At 34.8% G+C, this 18845-nt stretch overlaps 1 long non-coding RNA gene and 1 pseudogene across 1 annotated transcript; both read left to right on the forward strand.

Annotated features, from left to right (window-relative positions):
• Positions 1-21: 21 nt before the first annotated feature.
• LOC136273176 (uncharacterized) lies at positions 22-395 on the forward strand. Its single transcript, XR_010711393.1, has 3 exons — positions 22-75; positions 202-243; positions 352-395. It is a non-coding gene; the product is annotated as an uncharacterized lncRNA (long non-coding RNA).
• A 7-nt stretch (positions 396-402) lies between these two features.
• LOC117681184 (ATP-binding cassette sub-family C member 4-like) lies at positions 403-15676 on the forward strand (annotated as a pseudogene).
• Positions 15677-18845: the final 3169 nt, after the last annotated feature.

Below are 18845 nucleotides of genomic sequence, written 5' to 3' on the forward strand. Positions count from 1 at the left end.
CTTTCCTATGTTGCTTTATTTCAGGAGATGACTGAGGCATTTTCTTTGAAGAATATTGATCTAGATATCAAGAAGGTAATGTATAAATGTCAATAACAAAGCTCTGATATTTTAACAGTCATGTTTTTTTTCTTTGACAAAAAGTATAAATATTCTTGAAATTTCATATTTTTTTTTATGAATTTAATTCTTTTATTCCAGGGAGAACTATTGGCAGTAGTAGGACCAGTTGGTTCTGGAAAGGTTTGTATTTCAGTTGATTTCGGTATTCTTTTATATATACGTTTCTCTATTGTTGTTTGTAAATGTATAGACTGCATAAGATTTGAAATGAGATATTTTTCCCCACAGACATCCCTTCTGTTGAGCCTTTTTAAAGAACTTCCACCCGAGACGGTGTGTGTGCAGGGCAGACTGGGATATATGGCTCAGACGCCGTGGGTCATGTCTGGAACCATTCAAGCCAACGTCACGTTTGGAGAGAATGTGGAAGAAGGAAGATATCGTCAGGTGCTACATGCCTGTGCTTTATACAAGGTATAAATAGGCTCAGTAATCCTTATGCCAGCCAGAAACATTCAGCAGCTGATCTGAGGTACAGTTGTTGTCTTTTCAATCACTACCATTTTTTGATTCTATTAACATTTTCCTTCTGATCCTTGAAAATTGGATTTGGATGGAAGTTCATATTATCAAGGTTTTTAAAAAAATAAATAGTTTACATAACTGGTTGCTCTCTTTTGTAGGATCTGGTGAATGTAATTATTGAATTCTTAATAATTATATATGACTGCACACTCTCTGTAGGACCTGGAGCTGATGAGATTGGGAGACCAGACTTTGGTTGGGGAGCGAGGCTTGTTACTGAGTGGTGGCCAGAAGGCAAGGCTCACACTAGCAAGGTATTGACCATTCTTTGGGGATTTTCCTAGGTAACCCTCACCAATGAATCAAAACCTCCAACATATCATAAAACACTAGATGATACCCTGCACAAGCGCGGGAATTAACACTTTACACATTATAATTGGATGCTTAATATGTAAAACCATATTTTTTTTTTACTTTGTCCATGTTTTTCCTTATCTTAATCCTTTAAAAATGAAATAAAAAACGAACTGCATTGTTAGATATCCAGAGGATCGGGCAGGGATGAAAAATCCAAACTGAAAAGGAATTTATACACATGTACGTGGCCTTAATACGGTTTTTTGCAACGAAAAAAATGACAATAACAAACTGCAACCATCTCAAAAATCCATAAAAAGAAAAGAAAAATAAAAAAAGAGCAACACTTACCTCCAAAAAGATAGAGGTAGGATCAGGTGCCTAGGAGAAAAGAGCATCCTCTGCTAACCGGTCACACCGGCTCTGTGCTCTTTGTTGTATACGGGAAAAAACGCGGAAAAGTCCGTAGACAACTGACTTAAATAAAAATAAACTTTTTTTTTAATTCTACATGTATTTACTTCAAACCAGTGAAAAGGTATTTAGTGTATCTCTCTAAATTTGGTTCTTTAGGTCATTTTTTAATATAATTTCTATTTCTGTTGCAAATAAGAATCTCGGATAAAAGAAAAACAATCTGAAGGAGGAGGGGCTGCATCCCCATTAAACGTTTCCGTTTTATGCATACATCATTTATCCATACGGTATAACAATCGAAACTTCCCGAGAAGATTGACAGTATATAGACATAGAATACAATCTGTTTGTTAACGTTTAAGGTTTACAACCAATCAAAACATGCTAGGTTCTAATATGCATTACTATTCATTTGCATACATATTTTAATCAAAAGTTGTCGGATTCAAAGTAGCTGGTAGCTGGTCAAAGCCGATGGTTAAAGGTATATGTGGCTTATTTGGAGTAAAAATTTTGACATGAGTTTGAGTAAACATTTACATCATGCTTCTCATAATTAGGCGTTTCGCAAACTTTAGGCATGTTCTTTCTTTAGTTATTTGTCTCTAAACTTTGCTACACGTCTGATGAGTATCAATGGAATTCGCCATTGTAACGCTACTGCGCATGAGTGCGGAAAAACATAGAAAACACAATGGAAGAACAGTTTGTTTACAACCACGTTTTTCGTGTCTTAAATTAGAGAATTCTTATATCAGATGATATCCGACACATTATTATTCCGTTATTCATTAATGTAGAGCGATAGAAATTGCTAATTATGTGTAATAAAGATGAAACACGATTTTAGCATCAACGACGCGGTAAAATGAGTAAATACCCCCTCTCCCTGAGGGATGCATGTATACTGAGAGTATTTATTCTTTATTCAAAATTTTCTCTAAATGAAAATCCACTTGTGGTTTATTACTTATAAAGTAAAGACATGGAACACATGGAGTACGTATGAACCTGACTAGCAAAACCCCTACAACTTCATGATAAATATATTTCTTATTTCCTTAATCTACATGGTCTCCGATGACAATCTTCCATTTGTTCCTATCCTTGTCAGTCTGTCTCTTTTGTTTTGTTCTTTGCCAAATCTATCAAACTTAACGGGATAACTAACTCTCTCGTCGTCGCAATTGTTGTGATAGACTGGGCGTGGTATCAAGTGACCAATTTAGGCGGGGTTTATTCAAATGCTGTATTTATTGTGGACTCCACAAAAATTATAAAAACTATTTATTAATGTCTATATCTTTTTAACCCGATATAAACATCGCAATTTATTGTGAAGATCTATCTTTATATCACTAATTTAAATAAATGAATCAATCAAATATTTCTTAGCTTGAAAAAAATACGCCACATATACCTTTCATTCCGCCATGATGTCAATTAGTCAACCCGTTTTTAGGCAACTTGTTCTGGAATGTTCTTTCTGGTAATACTTAAATCGTATTTATTGTTCCATTTTATTAATTAACTTTTTGTATTAACCGAAATCCGTTGCAAGGTATCTGCCCGCGATGAATGATGAACTTGTCCTACACTTTTCGTTAATAAGTCAATCCGCGTTCTTGGTTACCCCTTTTTGGAAAGGTCTGCCTCATTCTCTCACCAGAGGTCGTGCTTCGCAAGCGAATAAGTATCAAAACTAAAATCGCCCATTACAGAAACGAATTGACTTATTTTATCTATTCAACATTTGTCAAATCTTACCTTTAAATTTATATATTTTCTAAATAGGCTCACAGTAGATATATTCACTCTACACGTAATCATTCAATATTATTTTATTGCAAGTATATATTTTGATCGAGACTATCCCTGAAATGGATCCGCCAAAGCGTGTCCACCACGTTACTATCATTTTTGCTATTTCGGGCTTTTGTATCGAACATGAAAGTAGGTTTTTGATTAATTACACAATGATAACTTATCAGTTAAAATTCAATTATACCTTACGGACATCATCTCACATGCGTTGAAATACCAAAGGCGTAAGCAATTACTCAGGTACAGGCATTTGTTGTTTATTTGCAAAATGCCTTAATTTATAATTATATATTCTTACTTCATTTAATTCATAAAATTAAATATCAACAAACTTTTTAAAATTTGACAATCCATGAAAAAATAGCTCAGTCAAATTTAAATGAATTCATAGACTGGGGTAAATTCAGCAATGAAAGTTTTTAGTGTTTTTTGTTTTACTGATAATTCTCCATTTGGTGAATTTTAATCTTTTAATGATTATTTATCTATGTAGACTGCAAAAATGTAGCGTGAATAATTCTTTTTTTAAGTTTGACTTAAACACAACTATAAACTCAAAGTTCATGTTGAAATTAAGTTATCAAAGATAAGTTCAGCATCACACTAATCAACAGACCATGCTTTTCATCCCATTCATGTATAAACTCAAATACAGTTCATGTTGAAATGAAGAAATGAACGAGTTTTGCGTAACACTTATGTAACAATGAAAATGCGCCCACCCATGAAAATATAGCTTCCACAGAGGTCAAAATCAATATGTGTTAAAGTTTTTAATGGTTTTTGGGAGTTAATTTTAATCAACTCTCCTATGCAATTACTCAGACAAACCGAAAGTGAAACAGTGTTTGGACCTCAGCACAAATCATTGCTGCTGACAAGACTTAGTTCTTGAAAATAATTGATAAATTCGATGTAATGTATGCTAAAGCATTGTTTTTCAAGGAAACTTATTTATAAATACCTTGAAAATAGTCAGATTTTAAATGGTACGAACAATTTAGATATTTTTTGTAGTCGTATGTATTCCTACGCCAGAGTTCAATATAGTCTCGTTCAACTTGACGCTCGGCTGTCTCCATAAATCCTTGTCGGAGATTTACGGTGTCAGCCAAGCGTCTGGTTGAACGAGACTAGAGTTCAATATTGCTTGGATCCATACATTTTTCGAGAAATATTTCTATTACTGATACATAGTTTGATTGAATTAATTTTATCTTTAAATATTATTTAACATGATTCGTATGGGGGTTTCTCGACATTCTTGTCGAAAATGTCCAAAAATTCATATTATAAAAATGTGCGTAATTCAAATTAGAAACTACATGTACTTGTCATGCAAAATAACATATCATTGATTTTAAAATAAATAAACATCGACAAAATCAACTCCCGTCAGTTCTTCAGTACTTTGATTAATAATTGTTTGTACATGTCAGGTGAAAATTTTACATTGATAAATTTCTGACCTAAATATAAACCAAATTTAATTCATTTTGATATAAAAAATGTAGGGTGACCATGCTCTTCATTCTTTTTTGATTTATAGGACGGTGTACAGAGAGGCAGATGTGTATCTACTGGATGATCCCCTGGGGGCAGTGGACACAGAGGTGGGGAGTCACCTGTTCCAGAGGTAAGAGAGAGAGAGAGAGAAAGAGAGAGAGAGAGATAGAGAGACGTAATAAAATGCTCATGTCTTTTTATTCAGATGTATTTGTGAGTTGTTGAGAGGGAAGACCAGGATTTTGGTGACTCATCAGCTGCAGTATCTACGGTCAGCTGACAGAATAATTGTTCTGAATGAGGTTTGTTCCTCTTAATCTGACCAATGTTGTTAATGGTTACTGTTAGTTATCTTTGAAGTCGCACATATTTTGTTACGTTTCTCTTACTTTGGTTTGATAAAAAGGATACTAAAAACTACGATATGTTGTTGTAGGGTAGAGTTGTAAGTGTTGGAACATATGATGAACTCGTGAAACAGGGGACAGAATTCTCCTCCATCCTTACCAGACATGACAAAAATATTGAAGAAAAAGATGAAAGTCAGGAAAAATCCGTCAATGTAACGGGAGAAAAGGTAGGTTCCTGATCTGGAATTCGCAACTGACCTAAGAATATGTGATTATCAAACTGGAAGATATTTGATTTACATACTAGTGTGGAACATTTATGTCATTGGAAACTAGAAAAATCTGAGACCATTGAGGTGAGGATACATTTTCTTTCTATAGAGTACTAAGGCGGTTGATGACGTTGAATTTGCGGAGACTGGGGACGTTGGTTGGAATTTCTACATGGACTACTACCTCTCTGGGCGGCCATGGCTGTTCCTACCACTGACCATGTTCCTTCTTGTGATAGCCTATGTCAGTTATATTAGCTAACAAGAGTGCGTGTGGCATTCTAGCAGTGTGTGTGTGTGTGAGGGGGGGGGGGGTGTATGTGTGGCGGGTTTGAATCCTTTGTACACATATAGGGATATGCAAAATACTTGCAAATTGAGCATCTCTTATTCTGATACTACACTGAATTTCCTTTAGTTCATCCATGACTATATGTGATGACAAAGAAAAGAAATTAATCATATAAATAACAAAGATATCTCTGCACACATTTTTAAGGATTTTACGGAAATATACACATAAATTAGATTTTTGATTTTTGAAGAAAGCAAGACTGATGATGCCTTTGTTAACAGGATTTTTAAACAACGAATGTTCATACTGTTCAGGAATTTCTACAACATAATTCTGAGTACCTCTTAAAGGTTTCAGTTTCTAACATCAAAGATTAATTTTTTAAAACAAATTTACAGGCTGCTTATGAGTATGGAGACTGGCATTTAGCTAAATGGTAAGTGATGTGTAAACGACCTTTTTGCAAATATATTTGTACTGAATTTGCATATAAAACTTATTATCAATTATTTAATCTATTATTTCTGTGGGTGTTGTAAAACTGTCAGTCAATCTACAATGAAAGAAAGAAGTGCGAAAGTTATTTCTTGCATTTGAATTATGCTATGTATGAATAAACTACATAGGTCGAAATAATTTCTCTTTAATGGGGTTATCTGTTATTTCGAAATCTTTCAAGGGCTGAACTCTCCGATTCTCTGAACGTTAAGGCACAAAATGGATCGTATCCACTATATCCAGTGGCCAATACATTGAACCAAACACTAGGATCAAACACATTGTACAACATAACACCCCTTCTACAGACCAGTAACTCTACTACTGAGGGGTCCCTGATCCCCGTCCGGGGAGATGAGTTGATGCAGCAGTACCTGGTGGCCATGTCTGTCTTTGTGGTGGGAATCAGCCTCTTCAGCCTGGTGTACTTCAGAATGTCAGTCATCATCAGCAAGAGACTTCACAACAACATGTTCCGGGTAGTGATGGGGGCCAAGACCCATTTCTTTGACTCAAATCCTGTGGGTAGGGAAATATATATGAAATGTATTGTTTTTCTGTGTCTTATCTCTGGAGGTCGAATAAATGGTTTTAATACATGTACAATCCAATAAATTTAATTTATTTGCTAGCTGCATTTTTTGGAGTTGCTTTTTGAAGGTGTTTCACCATCTCTGTCTGTCTTTCCATCAGTCTTGTTTTATTCTCAGCTCTCATGTTTGACTCTTACATACTATTTTGTTCTTCAGGTCGAACATTGAACAAATTTGCAAGAGATTTGGGGTTGATAGATTCAGTCATACCTGAATTAACAAACAGGGTTCTAGAGGTATATTAGTGTTTACTCCATTTTCTTTTTTTTTTTAATATAATATTACAATATCTGCATTTGGAGAGAACAAAGCCGTGACATCATCAATCGATGGATTTGAGTCTGTTGGTCTTGTGTGACAAGAATAATGAAATGGTTTTAGCTCATACGAGTTGAAAGCTCAAGTAAGCTTTTCTGATAACATTCTGTCTGTCGTCCGTCTGTCCGTCTGTATACCCATCTGCCCGTAAACTTTTTTACATTTTCAGCATCTTCTCCAGAACCACTAAACCAATTTCAACCGAAGCACCCTTAGGCAAAGCGGCTTTAAAGTTGTGAGAATTAAGGACCAAGCCCTTTTCAAAGGGAGATAGAGAAATTAGTGGAGATTCAAGTTTGTTCAAATCTTGATCCCCAGTGAGACCACAATAGGGGGTATAGTTTTACATAAGGATTTATAGAGAAAAATCTTTTAAGATCATCTTAAAAGCCAATGAGCCAGAAAAGCTGTAACTTACGCAAAAGCATCCTTAGGTGAGGTAGATTCAAGTTTGTTCAAATCCTGATCCCCAAAGGTAGGGTGTGGCCTCAATGGGGATCACATTTTTACATAGGAATATATACTAGTAGATAAAAATCTTAAGAAATCTCAAAAGCCATAGAAATAAATAAACTATTCTTGTAAACTTAAATGTTATGATGTATGCTTTTACTAATAAGCGGACATCTTGACATATTATTGATTCTCAATAGCTCAGAACCTGGACAGTTTTGCTCAAAGTTTGATGTAGGTTTTTAGATATTTGTTTTAGATCTTCTTGAGAACTGTAATACTAATGTGATATGTCTTTGAAAACATTCGTTTAAAAGTGGCTCAATGTTCAACATTATAATATCTGAGGGGAATTTTGAAAATCTTTTTATATCTTTATTCTACTACAATGTCCAGATAAATTTTAAATTACATAAAAGAACCAGCCTGAGTGTTAGGAATGCCAAACGTTGCAATGTTCGATCTTTTTCATTCGAGTTGAATTATTTGATTTTCTACTAATATTCTGTAAATTTTATTTCAAATCTATAATTTGCTTTTTGCATTGTATATTTTTCTCTATTTCCTTTTGTATCAATTTATTGGTATTGTTAAATTTTTTATTTGTATCATATAAGTTCTATTTTTATTGATTTATTTCCATTTGTAAAATATTTCAATTGTATTGTATACTTATTTAATTGCATTGCGTAATATTTCATTCCTATTGTTTCTTAAAGGATTGCTTATTTTGGTTTATTACGAAGGATTTCATTGGTTTAATATGTATCCTTTATCATACTAGGTAATGCTTATATCTTTAGATGGTTTACACAAGGTCATCTGTCTTAGCTTTTTTATGAAGTTTGACAGGTTATTTAGATACCAAGATACATGTCGTTTTCAGTACACCAATTTAAGTAGGAGTTACTGCTACGAATGGACCAAAATGTTTTTTGAACAACGTTTCCTCTATTAGGCAATATTTAACAAATAACATATGTCAGGTAACTCATAATTGTGGTAGTGTCCTTTTGAATTTACGTTAATATTTGATTGGTTTATAATATATACTATTAATTTAACAAGCATGATTCAAATAATGATAATATTGGAATAAGAACGGCTAATTAGAGGCTGTATCGTTTAATTTAAAAATCACCCCAAGCGAAAAATTTGTGCACAAATCATATGCAGCATGCAGATTGGTATATGATGATTTCTATAAGTATTTAGTCCATTAAATTAACAATAACAATTAACGTCGACAAAAATAACTAGGACCGCTAATCTCTGGTAAACCACCAAAAATACCCTGTGCATTTCCCATTTTGAATATATTGTATTAGAAAAATAAGATCAGACCAAAAGAGATTTTTCGGAATAAACCATTGTAAAAAATTCCAAATGAAAATTATCTAAAACAAACAATGAAATATTATGGAATACAAATTGAAATTATAGAATATAAATTGAAATTATAAAATGTAATTGCAAAGTTATAGAAAATAAAAAAATAGTCAATACACATAGAAAAAAATTAAATATTGCAAGGTTTTACATGTCATACACTTGAAAATAAAACTACCACAAATGGTATATATCTTTTTTGAAGTATATCTATTAGTTCAAATAAGGAAGTGTTAGGAAAAGATACAAATATGAATAAATGTACATGTAATATCCCAGCAAACCTGATAGACAAACACATCTACAGTCAGAGTTCACTACATCAAATGATTATATGTTTCAATATATGTCTCTTTAATGAAGAAATGCATTGAGTCATTATTTGTTTGTTCGGGCAACCTTTCAGGCCCATGAGTCTACTGATTTTTAAACTTTTAATTCATAATATTATATTTAATGTCTGTTTTATTTTGCACTTGAACATAGATAATCGTTCGCTTGGCCTTGCAAATTGGTATAACCTGTATCATCAATCCATTCTTGCTGTTACCTTTGACTCCCTTGGTTTTAGTGATTTACCTAATAAGATGGTTTTCGTTACCAACCACCAGAAATATGAAACGCTTAGAGGCCATGAGTAAGTGTTACAAGTAAAGGGTTATGTACAAGGTCTTAGCTGATAATAACCTTTATATGGCAATTTTCGATCTTGAAGCGTATGCTAGATTAGCCATAACAAACATTTATTCAATCAAGGCATATAGCAGGACTTGTATACATGTATCTACTCTAGCAAATACAATAACCACTGAGATCTCTCATTGAACACATGTCAGATCATCTAAAATTTACAAAAAAAAATTATTTGATTCTTTATCATCCACACATTCCGTTCTTTGTTTAGCCAAGAGCCCTATCTTCTCCCACATCTCTGACACTCTGGTGGGTCTCCAGTCAATCCGAGCTCTGGGGATGACTCGCAAGTTCCTGCAGGATTTTGACAGATTCCAGGACCGACACACCGGCGCCTTCTTTCTGTATCTGTCTGCCAACCGCTGGTATAGTCTGCGCTCTCTCTTCTTCCTCGACATCTACTTCATCCTTGTCATCCTGTTGTCATTGGTTCTTAGGGATAGTAAGTAATGGTCTCAAGAAGAAAGTAATCAGACGTCCCACAAAGATAGTAAGTAGTGGTCCCAATAAGATAGTATGTATTGGTCCCAGTAAGATTGTAAGTAGTTGTCTCAGATAGTAAGTAGTGGTCTCAGATAGTAAGAAGTGGTCACAAAAAGGTAGTAAGTAGTGGTCCCACAAAGATAGTAAGTAGTTGTCCAAGTAAGATAGTATGTATTGGCCCCAGTAAGATTGTAAGAGGTTGTCCCTATTTATATAATAGTGTTGTGTTGTGCATGTATTATGCCTAAATAGTAGTCAGGGTTTGATACATAGTGCACGAGCCGGATTTAGGCATAGTACATGCACAACACAACACTTTTGTTATTATTATGCCGACTGTTGAATATACTGACGTGCTTTGTTATCAGTAGCTGTGACGTTCGAGTGTTGACAAGTCCCTAAAAATAATCACTTGAAAAGCAAGCGTTTGTTTTGGGTTTTTTTTCAAATTAATCAATTGATTTGATTGTTTATTTAATCAACAAGTTGTTGTACAATAAAAAGTCAATAAAGGTTTATGTTCTTTTCAAGATATGAGAGACGTTTGGCCTTACCGAGAAAACTCGAAATGTTTAGCAGACGAAATCTCTTTGAATTTTTTTCTTGTAGATTCTTAATCAAGCGTCATTTAAAAAAGCGTTTTTGTGATTCACATGTAGAATTTCTTTGAAAAATGTTCAATCAATTTGTTCAAAAGTTTATAAAAAACTTAAACTTTAAAATTACCGCCAATAATGAAGTGTTTTTGGAAAAATGAATAATTTTAATTGCTTGATGTCAGTCGTGTATATCTACGTATTATATATATAGATACCGTTAGATATAATAACGGCGAATATAGCTGGAATGATTTTAGCGTCGTGAGTTCGAATCCCGCTGTCGGCGCTTGAAAGATTTTCGTTGAAAATATTTGCCGTGCTCTATTTCGGCATAGTATGTTTACGCTATATAAATCCTTTGATACTATGCGAAAATAGATGAGTATTGAATATATAGTGACAAACTGACAGAAGGCATAATAATATATAATAAGTCGTGGTCCAAGTAAGATAGTAAGTAGTGATCCCAGTAGGACGGTAAGTAGTGGTCCCAGTAAGATAAAAAAAGTAGTGGTCCCACCAAGATAGAAAGTAATGGTCGTAGTAAGATAGTAAGTGGTGGTCTTAGTGAGATAGTAAGTAGTGGTCTCATGGAGATATTAAGAGGTGAACGTAATTAAAAAGATAGCAAGTAGTGGTGACCGTAAGATAATAAGTAGAAAACCCAGTAATTAATTAAGAAGTAGTTCTGTAAGATAATAAGTATTGTTCTCAGGAAGATAGTAAGTAGTAGTCTCAGTAAGATTGGTAAGTAGTTGTCTCAGAAAAATAGCATATAGTGGCCCCACCAAGATTGTAGGCAGTGGTTTCAGTAAGACTGTAAATGGTGGTCTTTGTTATATTGTAAGTAGTGATAGAAAGATAATAAGAAGTTGCCTTAGTAAAAAAGTAAGCAGTGATAGAAGGATAATTAGAAGTTACCTCAGTAAAATAGTAAGTAGTGGTCTCAATGAGATAGTATGCAGTGGATGCTGTAAAATAATGTACAATGGTCTCAGTTATATGATTAATACCAAGAAATCAGCATTAATAAATCTAGTCATTTTAGGTAAGTTCCTTTGGGAAATAACATGATTTTGACAGTAAAAACAAATCAACAGATATATTATATAAATGTTGATTGTTTTTTAAACTGTGTAAAAATGAATTATTGAATTTTTTCTCACCATAAACCGCATCCGTATTTGTTGTTTACTTCAGTGATCGGATTGTCCGGCGGGTTGTTTGGAATGGCTCTTAACTATTTGCTAACAATGGCTGACCCTTTTGAGGGCATGATGAGGTTGTCTGCGGTCCTAAACACACACGTAGGATTCCATTTAGATCCATTTACTTGTGTCTGTACATGTATTTCCGAAGTTCTTTAGTCTTAGGAGAAGAAATTTGCTCTAATGTTACTTCTACTTTTAATAATTCTCAAATGGCTTTGATTATAGATTACTTCCGTGGAAAGAATCATGTCATTTACAAGGCTAGAACAGGAGGCCTCCAAAGTCTCTGATTTCCCGCCCCCTTCCTCCTGGCCTCAAAATGGGGAGATTAAACTAGTCAATGTTGGACTACGGTACTCATCTGATACTGACCACGTCTTACACAATATAACCTGTCTTATCAAAAGCAGAGAGAAGGTAAGCCCAGAGTGAAATCAGATGTAAAACTATTATGAATGAGACATTGACAGACAGTCTAATTAAAATAAGACTTGTTATTCCGCTCCTCTCCGATACGCTATACAAGATCTAAAATACCCATTCAAGGTCATTTTACAGAGGACTTTCAATTATGAATAAACAGAAATATTTAAACCAATTAGATTCTAGCTTCGATAATCAAGTCTTAAATTAGTTTAATAGCTTTATTTCTTTCAACTCAAGAGCTAATGGTCAATCGTATCTCTTATGCGAAATTTACTTTTTCCTGAAAATCGTGTGTAAAATATCCGACCAAACTTCTGTTTTTTAAACAATTGATTGAAACTATTAACAATAACAAGCATCGAGCTTTGTTAACAACACCAAAAAATCTAAACCCTGTATATTGCTTTTAACTCAAATTTTTACGAGACTTCTAAAACACCTTTACAAACCTTTTTAACATTTAAAACGGAAAAATAAAATAAATAACTTGATCTCAAATCGTTTCGAGGTCTCTTCAAAATCGACACATGCACTTCGACATGACTTTATTTACTACACGAAGCATCTCGAGGACTCGAGGTTTATCGGTTATAAAGAAACAAATATCCGAAATACCGAACATGCAAGATTTCGACTGCAACGAATTCATTGTCGCAATAAAAAACAACGGTTTTATGAGAAATACTTCAAACAGTAACCCAGTATTTATTGAAAGCAAAACCAACACAGGGTGTTGAGGAGTTTACTTCCGTGGGTAGCTAACTCACTATACTGGCGACTGCAACATAGAAATCGACACCAGAATCAGCAAGGCAAACCAAGCTGTTGCAATTCTGAACCCTAAATTGAGACAAATTGAGACAAAAGACACAGCACTGAACATCTACACCAAGATCAAGGTCCTCAATAGGAAAGTATTTGGTGTCCTTCTATATGGTATACAGTGATGGAAAATCTGTATTTTTTGAAAGAAAAACGAAGTCTTTTAAACAAAATCCCTCAGACGTATCTATACTTATGAATTAAGACTTTTTGAAAATAAACTACAAAACGCCTGCACCAGAGTAACCTCTCACACCTTTGGTATACCATCACATGTGAGATGATGTCCGTTAGCTATAATTGAATTTCAAAAATTCATTAAAAAAATTATGGTTCAACATGTAAAGCATTGTATCATATTTAAATTAATGTGTATAGTGTTAATTCCCGCGCTTGCGGGGGTTTCATCTAGTATCTAACGATTTGGCCAAACATCATCTCAAATGAACGGTTGAAAAGATTTAGGATGACTACAATATCACAGATCATCCAAACAAGACGCTGGCGATGGCTTAGTCATGTTCTGCGCATGCCCTCCAACTCACTACCCATGGTCGTCCTTAGCTTAGATGGACACCCCAGGGGAAAGGGAAAAAAGACCGGCCAAAGGAGAAGTTGAGACGATCTTCCCTAAAAGACCTGAATAGCAGATGCCTGATCATGGAGACAGCACCTCGAGTAGACAGTTGAAAATCCCTTGTAGCTGCCTCAGGCAATTAATGGTGCATGGGGGATTGAGTGAGTGAGTGAGTGACTGAGTGGGTGATATCATTGTTTATTTGAAAGGTCACTCTGGGATGACTCCGTACAATATGCTATTGGATATTGTATAGCGTGTCGTAGATATGCAGACTTTCAGGTCTAATTTTAATTACACAGGACTTGCAAATACATGAATAATATTTTGATAACCTAACAAGACGTGTTTAGATTATTAGGTACTGTAAAACCATTGGGACTTAGTTTCTGGAGATTTTTTGGTACCTTTCACCAATGAATAGGTCTAAATACCCCGAACATATTATTAAAGACATTCTTTATCCATTACAAGTTTAACTAAATCATAAATATCCCTATAAACCAATAATATTGACAATTCATCAAATTAACATTGTCATGGTGATTCAAATAATATCGGGGTCCTCCTTTTAGATTGGGATTGCGGGGAGGACTGGAGCAGGGAAGAGTTCTTTACTGGCCGCTTTACTGAGGTTAGCTGAGCCTACAGGGGAGATTTATATCGACGATGTCAATGTGTTAAAGATCGGCCTCCACGAACTCAGAAATAAAATATATGTCATTCCACAGGTAAGGCCAACCTGACAAGTCACATACCAATTGAAAAAATTGGTTTGAACATTTTATATGCCAGCACATGAATTACGTTTCTCTCAACTTACATTAGACCATGGAATGATGGGAACTGAATTGATAAACGTTTTGTTTTAAGGATCCAATTTTATTCAGTGGTACTTTAAGGAAGAATTTGGATCCTTTTGAGGAATACACAGATGACCAGCTATGGAGAGCACTAGAACAGGTACAAACATGGCAGTAAGACTGGTAGATGTGTGTTGCAAAATTGTAATAAACAAATTATAAATTGTATAAAGTTCTTTAAATGTGTTCAACTCACTAATTAAAGTCTGAAATTGAAATTTAATCAGTGTTTACAGATGTATTAAGTCTAAGCTGCATTGCATTTTATTACAGGTACAGCTCAAGCTGAAAGTTCAGAGTGAGAGAGAGGGTCTGTAATGGAGGTGTCTGACAGCGGACAGAACCTGAGTGTGGGGCAGAGACAGCTGGTTTGTCTGGCCAGGGCCATCCTCCGACAGAACAACATACTGGTGCTGGATGAGGCCACCGCCAATGTGGACCACAAGTAGGTCATGGAGTCTTATGGGGGTGACAAGTAGGTCATTTATACTAATCTAAATATTTGGGTCACAAGTAGGTCACAATATCATTATATTAACTTTAAATTCATTTAGATAAAAAAAGTCAGAAATCGTAGAGGAGGTCAAAACACTGAATATTAGAATTAGGTTATATTCAGTAGTTTAGTTATTTTGACAGCACTGACATGTTGATCCAGGAAACAATTAGAAGTCGGTTCAAGAATTGTACGGTCCTAACAGTTGCCCACAGGATTCATACCATTATGGACTCCAGTAGAGTCATGGTAAGTATCTTTGCCTCATTCCTTCACACAATCACATGTTATAAAAAATAAACAACCTAGCAGTACTAGTGTGCAAAATTCAGCATATACTTCATCTCTGTTTTGATAAAGTTATTTGATATAAATAACATTCGGTTTGGATATAACTGATTTTAAAATGCCTGCATGTGTCTTTATTCTAGGTTTTAAACCAGGGAAAACTTGTTGAATTTGATACACCACATCGACTTCTACAAATAGAGGGTGGATTCTTCAGAAATCTGGTCCAACAGACTGGAAAAGCCCAGGCACAGATTTTACAGACATTAGCTTTAAATTACCACAAAGAGAGGTCCTGGTATATGTTTTTATAGAGCTCTTTTAATAGTTTTTATCAAAATAAAGTGATGAAATCAGTAAATCTGTTGCATTTGTTATCTTTAATTTCCATTTCCTACGTACCTTGAAGACAATGTTGTAGCTTGCACCAAGACAAAAACAAAGATCCCATCGTATCTTGTTATAAGTCCTTAGTTCAGTATACTTTTAAAAGGGTCATGGTCACGATTCAAGTCAAACACTCTATTCTTTTTAATGTTTACAATGCTTAAGAAAGGCATTTCTGATAGTGTAGATTCCTAATTTAACGCAATGAATTGAAATCAGCGTAAAATTGCAAAAAGCACATCAAGCTTGTATTTTCCGGACTTGTAAACTACATGAAAATAAGAGGAAAAGTCGGCCGGAATTTACCATTTTATATTCGTGCAATTTGATGGAAAACAGTTGAATCGTGTAAAACAAGGAATCTACATTAGTCAAACAAAATTTGAGTGTCAATCGTCGATTTATAAAAGCAACTTCTAATTCTTTGCCGTGTTTTTGTTTACATTTTTAATTTCCAGGCTTAGACCAGAGATAATTGTGACAAACGCTATGTACAAAATAAAAAAATCAGTTTCAAAAGACCTTAACTGATATGTTGAATTAATGTAAAATAAAACATGGCACAAGTCTTGTCTGCATAACAAGAATTATAAGCTATGTATATTGTTTATAACTTTACGATTGACCCTCACATTTTTGTTGATGAATAAAAATGCATAACTTGAGCATTGTAAGCAATAAAAATTATGAATGAAATTGACCATAATCGTGACCATCCCCCTTTGACAGTACCTGGTATGAGACGACAATGTTAGTGACAAAAGGTGCCAAATCTTTTGCATTTAACTGTACCCCAAAAGTAAGCAAAAATAGTTGCCAAATGTCATGATTTGATAATAACTCTATATGAGGTGACAATATCCGTAACAAAAGGCGACAAATCTCCTGTGTTTATCTCTTCCCCAAAAGTAAGCGACAATAGCTGCCCAATGTCATATACATATTTCTATCCTAAATGTTAGCAACAAAAGGCGCCCAATCAACTTACCCTAAAGTTAGCAACAAAGGATGCCAGATCATCAACCCCTTAAATCAGCAACAAAATGTGCCCAACCATCTACCTCTAATGTCAGCAACAAAAGGCGCCCACTTTTTGAAAAGTGCTTATCAAAAATGTGGTTGATTTGATCACTAGTTATATTTGATTTGGGTACTCTTGTGTATGTTTGAAATGCAGAACTACAAAGGGGATAAGAAAGACTAAATATATCAGAAAAGTAAGTTTTGGGTTACTGTGTAAAAAGCTTGCTACCTAATTATTCCGAAAAGCATAACTAAACTTAAATGAACAGTGTTGCTTTTTTTGTTTGAAAAAGATTTTTGCGATTGCTACAACTTTTTGTCCTATCCGTCAAAAAAATAAACGAAGTTTCGTTATTTTTCTTATGATATTGCAACTTTTTCTCCTATCCGTCAGAAAAATAAACGAAGTTTCGTTATTTTTTTTTAAGATAGTATGATGATTTCAACATTTACGTATAAATGATTTGGGTATTGATAACCAACAACGAGTCGTTGTTAATTGAAACAGTGATAAAGCAGAGTAAGTAATTGTAGTGTTTGAATTCATGGCCTCTCATAGTTGGTGTTCATGCGATGCTTGATTCGCGTTTTGTTATAGTCAAGTTGAGTTGATAGGAAATGTTTGATTTGGGTATTTGTGTTATTTTCATAAATCAGTATCTACCGGTATCCTATTTTTACGTATAAGTATCTGTATGGGCCCTCTTAAAGTTCCTGTGTAACTATTATTTTTATACCCGTAGTGTACCTCTCTGGACACGGTGTCAGCTATTTCGAAGTTCGCAAGACCTTCTACAAAGAAGCAAGTACGTTCCTTTCTCGGTCTGGTTGGATTCTATCGCAAGTTCATACCAAACTTTTTTGCTGTGGCAGCACCACTGACAGATCTTACAAAGAAGGGCCTATCAAACAAGGTGGTGTGGGGTGAAGCACAGGAGAACACCTTTACAGCCCTCAAATCGGTGCTTATGGTAACGCCTGTTTTGAAATTGCCAAATTTGAATGAAACGTTAATTTTACAGACAGACGCTTCTGATTTGAGAGTTGGAGTTACTTCAGTACGAGGATGGTGTAAAAAGCCAATTGCGTATGCCAGCAAGAAACTTACCAAATGGCAAGTCATGATCAACTACTCCACGATAGAGAAAGAGTGCTTATCAATAGTATGGTCAGTGCAAAAGTTCCGGCGATATCTATACGGAAGGGAATTTCTTTTAGAAACAGATCATCAACCGTTAGTATACTTGACACAAGCTTAAGTATCCAATGCTCGATTGATGCGATGGGCGTTATTATTACAACCTTATAGATTTTGAATTATATCTATTAAGGGTTCAGATAATGTTGGAGCAGACTGTCTAAGTCGTTTGTAAATATATTTTTGTAGATTTTTTTTGTGGCGTTGATATATGGAAGGGCCCCGGACTGAAAAAGGTTGCTCAAGTTTGTATATGTAATAACTCTCGAGTGTTGAGAGGTCAGTTATATTGATACTAGAAGCATTGTTTTTTATACACGCTTTTTCTTTTGTAAGAATTATTTTTGTTCATTGTTGTGTTAGTTAGCGTAGTTAAGATGGAGTCGCCAACACTACAGGAGCTAACAGAAAACGGGAGAAAGATGGAGTTGAAGGGGACAGACCTTCAGAAATTCTTCGAACAGCAAACTCATTATCGGTATTTGAGAGCAGCAGAAAGATCTAAGGAGAAAGAGGAGAGAGAGTATCAGCTGACGAGAGAAGAACTGGATTTGGAGAGGATGAAGTTTGCGGAAGCTAAAGGTATTGCTGAAGCTGAAAGTAAGTACAAAGAGACGTTACTTAAGCTTGAACAACAGTTACAAAAAACTAAAACTGATATGTCTAGTAATGCTTCTGCGTTATGCTACAGCACGGAAGTGGAACGGCGAAACGTGGGCGGTAAACCTTGATGCGTTGCTACGGGGAAGAGCGTTGGACGTATACTCTCTTCTGCCACAAGAGGGGCCCTAGACTATGCAACCCTGAAGGCAGCTCTGTTGAAACGTTTCGAGAAGACTGAGGAATGGTTTAGACAGCAATTTCGCAGATGTCGCCCAGAGAGAGGTGACACATTTACCCAGTTTTCTGTTAGATT

Source organism: Magallana gigas, chromosome 2 (genome assembly GCF_963853765.1).
Source record: "Magallana gigas chromosome 2, xbMagGiga1.1, whole genome shotgun sequence".
NCBI classification, from domain to species: Eukaryota; Metazoa; Mollusca; class Bivalvia; order Ostreida; family Ostreidae; genus Magallana; species Magallana gigas.